The sequence below is a fragment of the Rhea americana genome, unplaced genomic scaffold (genome assembly GCF_003343005.1).
Source record: "Rhea americana isolate MKP2758 unplaced genomic scaffold, rheAme1 scaffold_78, whole genome shotgun sequence".
Classification (NCBI taxonomy): domain Eukaryota; kingdom Metazoa; phylum Chordata; class Aves; order Rheiformes; family Rheidae; genus Rhea; species Rhea americana.
In genome coordinates this window covers 1,384,232-1,393,540 of record NW_028186956.1, presented here as the reverse complement: position 1 = coordinate 1,393,540, position 9,309 = coordinate 1,384,232, and positions in this window count along the sequence as shown.

Here is a 9,309-nt window from a genome sequence, read left to right as displayed (position 1 = left end):
GAAGAAGAAAATATTGCATCTACAACATTTACTTTCCTCTGACTTGGTCTGTACAATCAAACCAGGGCATAAGTCTTTCTCCTCTGAAGTAGTTCATGCATAAAGTAGACACAAACAGTTCATCAAATTTTCTAAATAATTGCAGGAAATTTACAAAGCAAGTATATATGTCTGGAGGTAAATTAGAACACTGCTAAAAATTGTAAACTCTGAAATAACTCAGGGAATGAGACATAAATAATCGTTAAAGGGAAGAATGAGCTTTGCTCATCTTTAAGATTTCAGCTGCAGTCCTTTGGTTGTGGCCTGCATTTGACAGTGGTCTATGGAGAATTAATAGGTCAGATGGCAGTCCTTACTCCCAGTTCACTGAAGGGAAGAGGTAGATAAGAGAATCAGGTGGCAAAAAAGCATGTACAGGATGCAACAGAGGAACAGAGCAGATGGGCGTAGGAGACAAAATGAGGAGCAAAAGTGACAGCACAATCATTGCATTCTAGACAACTAAAAATATTTTTGTATTTGTTTCTCTCACTGTGGTTGCCAGAAAGATGTCGCATAATCACAAGTAGAAGAGGAGGTAGCACATACAACTAGAAATCGCAGTGAAGGAGGTGCATAAGCCACTCTCTGCTTTAAATCATACTCCAGAGTCTGACAGTCAGAAGGTCTGTGCCTTAGGAAATTCATGACTTCATTTGGAAAAGGTATTTTCTCCAACTCTTTTATGATGGAATGTGTGATGATATTAGAGTTGCCTGGGAAAAGTAATAGAAATAAGGAAAAAATGGTGGTTTCTAAGATATGAGACATTTAAGATTTTCAAGATGAAAATTATACTTTAGGAATCATTAAGTATCAAATTTAGAATTTAATTTTCTGAACAGAATCATCTCAAATGCCAAAAATGAAGGTTTATTTATAGCTACATGAAAGATTATTAGAACTAGATCTTCAATATAATTTATGTGGCTGATATCTCCTTATTAGCTAGTTATTGCCTGCCTCAGTTTGGTCCTGGGAGAAAGGATGAGAGTCTACGTCTTTCAATGCTCAGCTAAACCTTATCGCAATTAATAGAATCATGGTCTCCTTCCTGCCACTTACTGAATGGAGTTCGTCTGTGGAAAGTGTCACTGCTTTGGCAGGCTCTGCAGACAACAGCCTTTCTCCTAGTTCACCTGTAGACCAGAGGCTGGAAAGCCCTTGCGTGGCGTGGGACACAAGAATGAAACTTTTCAAGTAAAAGGAGATTAAATTAGTGTGTCTTATTCTAAGCATAATACTTTTATTACTACAGCTCCACCATTAGTGGATAGCATCAACTTAGGTAGAAAGTGAGCCTGACCCACTCCTCTGAAAGGAAAGTTATGTCAACTGTCTTCAAGTCAGATTCAAGTCTAGGAAATGTCTAGCTGAAGTATGGAGTTGACCGTTCAATTTCTGTCCCTGCGAGTTAGGTTTTATTAGCTAAGACTGAATGTATAGACACTAGGCGACTCCCTCTTCGCTATTGCCTAATGTGAAGCTTGTTCTTTAACATCTAAATCTTCCCTACTGCACAGGGGTTAAAAAAAGGCAGATGCACAAAATAGTATTTAGCCATAATTTTGACACTTCTGTCCAAAAGCTACTACACAGCAGCACAGGCAGTGCCTCTATTCAAGGGGCACCTTTCCCCTAGGGTCAAGTGTTCCTTCAGATATCAACAGTCTTTTTGCACATGACTGAGACTGCCTTGGCTGATGTAACTGGGACTGTAGCACTTTCCCCACAAAATCAATTGGGATACCGAAAACTTGGCAGAATGTTACCTATAGCCTCAAAGGCCCTGGGTCAATAGGCAACCTCCGAGTTCAGTAGCATCCTGAGGGTGAGACTTCTACCACAAAATATCTAGCCTCTGTCATTTTTAGAATGTAGCAGCTGGAGGAGGTGAGTTGAATGCCTGCAATCTGTAGAAGTTTTGTTGTTAAAGCTATTGTCCAGAAGGTCAATAGTCACAGGGCTCTGAGGGCCTTAAGCTTAAGCTTAAAATCTTAATGCCTGCAAAACTCTCCCATTTGCCAGAAACTGCACAGTAGGATAGGCATGATGTTGACATTAGATCATTGTAGAAGGAGGAATACAGAATTCCTCCTGAACTTCCTGAAAGAAAAAAGTGTGAACAATGCTATTCCTGATTTTTATCTAATTTAACGTACAATATGTGGAGACCTAGGAGGAAGGATAAAGACCCAGCACCTCTCTGTTCCAATATACTAACTACTGGAATTATTCTCTCTCCTGCACAGTTTACTGCTGGTACCTGGGAATTTGTAATCTGTTTCTTAGAGGAATGTAATTTCAATTGAAGGGAAGGAAAAATATTCCTATTCAGAACACCTGTGGGTTGTGAGCTGTGGGTCAGCCCCGGGATATGGGAACTATTGGTTAAAGACTTGTCCCTGGAGGTGAATCCCTCACGCCCTTGATGAATGTTCTGATCACATTAGCATCTATTGTCTAAATTGGGGCTTGTTTTACTGTTCTGGTCACCATGTTTTCTCATTCTACTCACTTCTTCAGAGACTAGTTGTGGCCAGTCGCTATGCTACTGTAGTCAAATCAAGAGACCTGCCCAAAAGAGCTGTAGGTACTTAAATCCAAGACTGGCCAACAGACTATCAGTCATTGGATAGCTACATATAGTTTTGACTCAGGCTGCCGTTGTACAGTCCTGTTAAAGCTACAGAAATATGGGATGACACTGAATGAGGAAGAATCTGGTATGCTCCCCAGCCTTGAGCTATGTACATTATTCTTCGTGCAAGTATCAGTAAGGGTTGATCCAGCTAAAAGCAAATCTGTTTTTTATTTTGGTTTGTTTCCAGCTAGATCCATTTCCCAACTGGTCATATAACTGCATGATCAATAAAGATCTTGTGCCTGCCATGAGAGAGGATTTGAATCCTCTCTCATGGTGTAGCTGAGGGTGACGCAAAGGAGAGGACTACCTCTTTCAATAGCGTCCTGCATTTGTGCTAGCTGAGAGTGATCACAGAATTACACCTTGCTTGCGGAGCATGAACGGAAACAGGTTCAAGCATGTCTCTGTGGTTAGTCCCCTTGGACTAGCCCTAGACATTTTCCTGGTTTGTGTGTCCAGCTGACTTTCTGAGGCTCTCTATTCAGGGTCAGAAGTCTGTTATCCTTGGTCTCTCTTCCCTCTTCTTTGAAAGAAAAATAATGACAGCAGAAGAAATAGTAGTAGTATCCATATGAATTTGATGATTGTTTTGTTATAGCCAAGATACTTCAGGACATAAGCAAGAAAGTTCTGCAGAAGGAGATAGTATCTTTTACTAGATCAACAAATACAACTGGAATAGTAGACAGATTTTGGGGGACATATGTTCACCTACAAGTTTAAAATAGAAATAGGTAGCTTGTCTAAAATATTAATTTAATGATTTATTTAGAGATTGAGTATAAAAAATGATTTATTTAGAGAAAGTTTGACTCCTAACAAGAAAATTATCTCTTTCTTTATGATAAGTACCAATGTTCTGGAGGTCTTGATAACCAAGTACTTCAACACCTGAATAAATACATTTAACAGTTATTGGTTATGCAATGTTTATATGATTTTTGATTTTTAATGTTTCACTCCACAAATTTAAGCTGCCTCATTTAACTGAAACATACAGGGTCTCCTCTCAAATATAATTTTTACCTTACTATTGATTAACTTGCATAAAATGTGCCAATACAATTTCTATTTTGAAGTGTATGGTAACATATGCATTAAAGTTAATGGTTTTGCTGATAAGTAACTGAGTTTACACATCCTTGCCAAGGCATTTTGCTGATTACATACTTAGTGGATGGAGACTTTTATGTGTTAGTAAACTGAAGTTATACAGGTTCGAGATATGTGCGTACAGATTTACATACACTTTTTTACATACACACAAAAAAATAGCTCTAAACTGGGGCTTCCTATAGCAAAAGCTGTACTCTTAATAGAAAAGTTGTACTTTTAATAGAAAAATATGAGCAGTAAATAAATACAAAAAAAAAAGTAAATAGATACTACCCTTATTTTTTATTCCAGCTTTTGTAAAGGTTCTATCTTATCACATGAGTTACATAGGCTTACCAATAAGAATTTGGCCAAATTCTCAAAGTAATATCATGGCATGGAATTCACTAAAAATAGTTTCCTTCCTGACAATAATGCAAGTCAGAAATAAGAGAGAGTTTTATTAAATAAGTCTGTAGCCCTTCTTGTGCAAGATTCTCTCCTGAATATCCTATGTGAAGGACTCCTATGGCTTTGGTGGCATATCACACAATTTGAGTGCTATTTACTACTTTCTTTTTTGGTGTTTAACAATTCATTTTCTTTTTCTTCATCCTTAGTACTGTGGGAATTTCTTAGGACGTATATACTTTCCAAGGATTATTATTTGCTCATATTATGATAACAAATAAAATAAGTTAAGTATAATCTAAACACAAAAAGACACATTTTCTGCTGTCAAGAAACAGTAAGCAGTTGTATCCCAGTAAATATGATTTTTACTCTCACTGTCGCACATTCAGTGCACTGTAGCACAGCACTGAAGGGTTGCAGACCTTGCCCTGCCCTGACACCGAAGAGTCTCAGGGCTCATTGGGGCTCGCTGTGGCCTGAGCTGGATCCAGCCTGGTCTGACAATTACCTAGAGGAGAAATTCCCGTTGCCTCTATGATCAGACAGACCCAGGTAGCCAGCATCTAGCAAAGAACAGCCCTTTAGGAGAGCTGGGGCTGGGGGAAGTGACTGTGTCACTGTCCTTAGCTGAGAACTGGTGAGGAAGAAAGTGTCTATGTTAAGAAAATGTATAAATATAGCCCCAAGAGGAAGGCTGAGAAGAAGGAAGCCCCATCATGAGCTCCCAGCAAAGACCTCAGGGTACTGACAACTTGGTGCAACCTCCCTCCTGAGAAAGACTGAAACCATCAGCCTTAGGACCCAGAGGGACAGTGGAAGGGTCAGCATCACAGCAGGGGAAGAAAGTAGATACTAGGAAAGTTTTCTTTTTTTTTTTTTGTTTATTTTCTTTTCTTTTGGTGTAGCAATTTAATTGTATTATTAGTGACTTTTCTATACTAATTAGAAAATTTGTACTGTTAGACTGTTAAAATATTGATTGGACTAACAGTAATTTTTTAGTTCATGTTTATAGTGTGTTCTCTGTTGCACCTAACAATATTTTGAGCCTAAAAAAGTAAATGTAGGTTCAAATGTAGAATTTACATTCAAATGTAGATTCAAATATATATACTCCTCATTTCTCCACCTTCCTATGCCAAAGGAAGCTGGCATGCCCCCAAACAATAGGATTTTTTCATAAAGGTAAGAATAATAATGGAAAGAGACCTTGTTATGGGTCTGAAGTAAATACAAACTATGCTAGTTTGCTGGGTTTTTTTTTTGTTTTTTTTTGTTTTTTTTTTTCCCCAGTTCAAGTATGATTTTTCCTTTGCTTTGCTATGGAGGCAGTGGGAGGAATCTGACAAGCAAATAAATAAAGAAAATAAAATTGTGAAGGGATTGTTAAGAAGGAGTATGTGCTTAAGTATTGTCTGCAAACTCATGGCCAACTTAGTCCTGACTGCTCAGTGCAGGCACCTGGTACGTACTTTAGTACAGCTAAGGGCAAAGACTTGCAGATTGTAATGACAAACTGGGAGGCTTTAGCTGGCAAGTAATGAATTTGAAAAGAATTTGAATGTTTACAGTGAATAAAAAGCTAGATGTGAGCTCCTGAAAGGAAGAGTTAGATAAATAGACAGTGAAATCTAGTATAAAATTAGGTGGCAATATTATCTTTGTATTAGTGCAAGGACGAATGGAATGCAGTGCCTTTTGTGGTAATTGCAATTCAAGGAAGTTTGGAGAAAATCCAGAATTCTTAAAAGATGTGGAAGCGGGCCTCCTTGAGGGTTTTAATCTGCTTATCAAAGAGATAAAAGAGAGAAATGTAAGGGGGGAGGTGTATGTGCTTGTGTGTGGGTGAGTGACTGTCTCGCATACTAGAAGTATCTCCTGGCAAACAAAACTTTGATCAAGGCTTCTATAATATATCAGACAAAAGTTTAACAAAATTCAGTGGCTGGAAGCTAAAGCAAGACAAATTTAGAGTGAAAGAATAAGGCTTCAATTTTTAACAGTGAAGATAATTAACTAGTGAGTACCTTGACAAAATTGTGGTTAGTTTTCCCAGGCAATTTTAATTAAGACTGGATATTTTTCTCAGAGATCTCTTCTAATTCTGACTGGAACTAATTCAAATAAATCCTATAATCTTTGTTATTTAAGAGGTCAGATTAGATTATCATAATGATCCTTTCTGGCTTTGTGATCTGTGTTCTTCAAAATTCTTTCTCCTTTGCATTATTCTCTCATTTAGACATTTTCTGGCATCCTTTTTCTCATAAATTGCCTTTCCCTGGACATAGACCCAAATTCCTTCCTTTTTCTGTGTCCACTGTCTCTCTTCCTTCCGTTCATCCCTTAATCCACAGAGCCCTTTTCACATATGCATTTTGTCTCTTTGGCTCAGAAGACGAGCACGAGCAAGTCAATAGACTGAAGCTGTAAGACGTCAAAAATATTCTGACTCTTTATTCAGTAATATAGCCTCTGGAAACGACAGTGGGTAATGTGCATTAGCTGAGACAAATAGCAGAGGTCTGAGAGTGGGTTGGATATGATTCGAACTATTCTTTAAATGTGCAAAGCTTTTATAACTTTGRCTTTAGGAAGTGCCATTTTTTTTAGGAGAGATGTATCTGTGGAACCTCTGTACCACGTCATTCCCAGAGCTCTGAGAATGGTCTGTTTTTAGAGGATTCCTTTATTACAGCAGAGATTCTCCTCTGCTATAAGTTTTCTGAACAAAAAATGAATCAAGGTCCAAATTACGTTTTCACTGTGTCAAGTACAATGGCAACAGCCAAACAAAAAAATCCCATAGCCTTAGGTATGACAGCCTGATAAATTAATTATATGTTTACAAGAAATGCCTCCCTGAAATGTGAAGATGCCTAAGAGAGAGACTCTGAAAAGGCTTACAGGCACTCAACAGTTCAAGCCATTATTTGTTAAACGAACAAACAAACAAACAAACAAACTGGTTTAGATAGCAACCAGATTTTCATGGGCAAAAATGGGGCGCTTGTCCTGAGGAAAGAAAGGAACCTAGGCTATGATTTTTGTATGTGGCAGGAAGAGGTGCAAAAAAAGGGTTTGACAGCTGGAGAAGCGAGAGAAGAGAAGAAACTGCTCATTCTGTTCTGTTCTATTCTATTCTATTTTATATGCTTTTATTTTCAATCTTCCCCAAATATGATTCCTAGCTCTTGTCTTCTCTCTCTATTAACTTGTTTCATTCTTTCTTTTTGCTCTTTAGAGCACAAAATACAATTCTTTGTCATGTTTCTGCTCAGTGCATTTTGTATCCCTCTGTCTTACCCCACTCTCAACATCCAACAATGACATTTCCCAAACTTTGCAAGTGCACCCCTGTTTTAGTTGCATCTGTGTTCACAAGACAGCTATAATCTCCCTTGAAGTCCACTGGAAAAGAAAGGAAAAGTTTTTACTGGCTGTGCGGAAGCTAAGAAGAATTGATTGCAATCATGAGTATCCAGTCCTCTGCCCTGCAGGAACTGAGCAGCTGCTAGTGATTAAAAGTAGATAACTGTTCCCCACATCGTGCGAATGCTTCTTGAACCCCCCCCCAAAAGGTCAGAGAAACGTGCCCATACTTCGACACTGTTTCTACACTTCGAAAGTGCAAGGGGGCAGATATTAATCTCTAAAAATCTCTTTCAGTTTCACTAGTAGTTATACCTTAACTTATAGTTTTTGAACTAAAAATGTCAATGTAACATTTCCAGTTTCCAATTAGACAAGACAACCTTCTTCACCTATTCAATGACAAAGTTGTGATATTCACTTGTAATATTCACCTGCATAGGTGATGTTCACCTATAAAGATGTCACCAATATATTTATGCCAGTTATGAATGTGAAAAGCACCTATATCCCTAATCAAGATGGTGATTCTGCCAAAAAAAAAGTAGCTGTACTAATGAACACTTTTTTCTTTTTCTTTTCTTTTTTCTTTTTTTTCTTTTTTTTCTTTTTTTTTTTTTTTTTTTTTTTTTTTTTATATACCAGCAAAATCTTTCATGTATAAAGAAATCCTTTTTGCATGAGGGAGGGTGATGGGACTAGAGTGTGTATCTTACTTTTGTCAGGGATTGGAATGATTATCCTGACATAATGTTTTGTTGGCCTGGCAAAAAAAATCTGAGCCTTGGCCTCTTAAATGTCATGGAGTTTTCATAGGAAAGATTTTTATTAGAAAATGTCAAAACAAATATCTAAGTATGGGATGGCTCAAAGCTGCCTGTCATACATATAGTATTGATGGATTCTTGGCTGTGCCTTTTGTTAAGTAAATGAGAATACTGGCTGCATGAATTGTGGTTACATGTCTAAATGCAAGAGCTGCCCACGCAAAACCTGTGTTGGAACTTCTGAAGCTGACATGGTCGATAGAAGTGAGAAGTTCTGATTCAAAATAAAGAATCAGGACATCTGTTTCAAATTTCATGCTTTTGGGGGGATATGATGGAAGGGGAACACATTACTTTAATGTGACAAACACTGATCAATTTATTTCAAACTCTATTCTGAAGAAAAAGATATAAAAGTGAAGGTACTAAAATATTTCCATTTTTCCATCACTGCAAATAACAGATAAGCCTTAACCCCTTCTTCCAAGCTTACAAGCTAACATCCCCCAGTATGATTCAGGTAGGCTAGTGGATACTGAGAATTAGAATTCTTTCTTAAAGGTTATATAAAAGAGGTATGTTTTCATAATTACATATAGAATGGACTTCTTTTGGTAAGACAAAGAAAAATAGGACTGAGTACCACTGTGAATGCTAGTTGAACTACCTAACTGTGCATGGACTTCTGAACACTGAGGTATATTTGTTAAACCTGTTGTTTTGCACTTGACTCATGTTTGGCTGGCACGTGCTCCTCTGTACATAGCAGTGATGTTGTTTCCAGAAGCTATACCTTGAGCATCAGCCTTACTACCTCACAGGGCTGTTTAATTAACATTTTTATCACTGTGCTGCCATTCTCCTAGTTATCATTTTCCAACACATTCTTAGGAATACAAACTATGTATAGTATATGTGTATATACCATATATAGCAGACATCAAATAGACACAGAACATAAACCATACATAG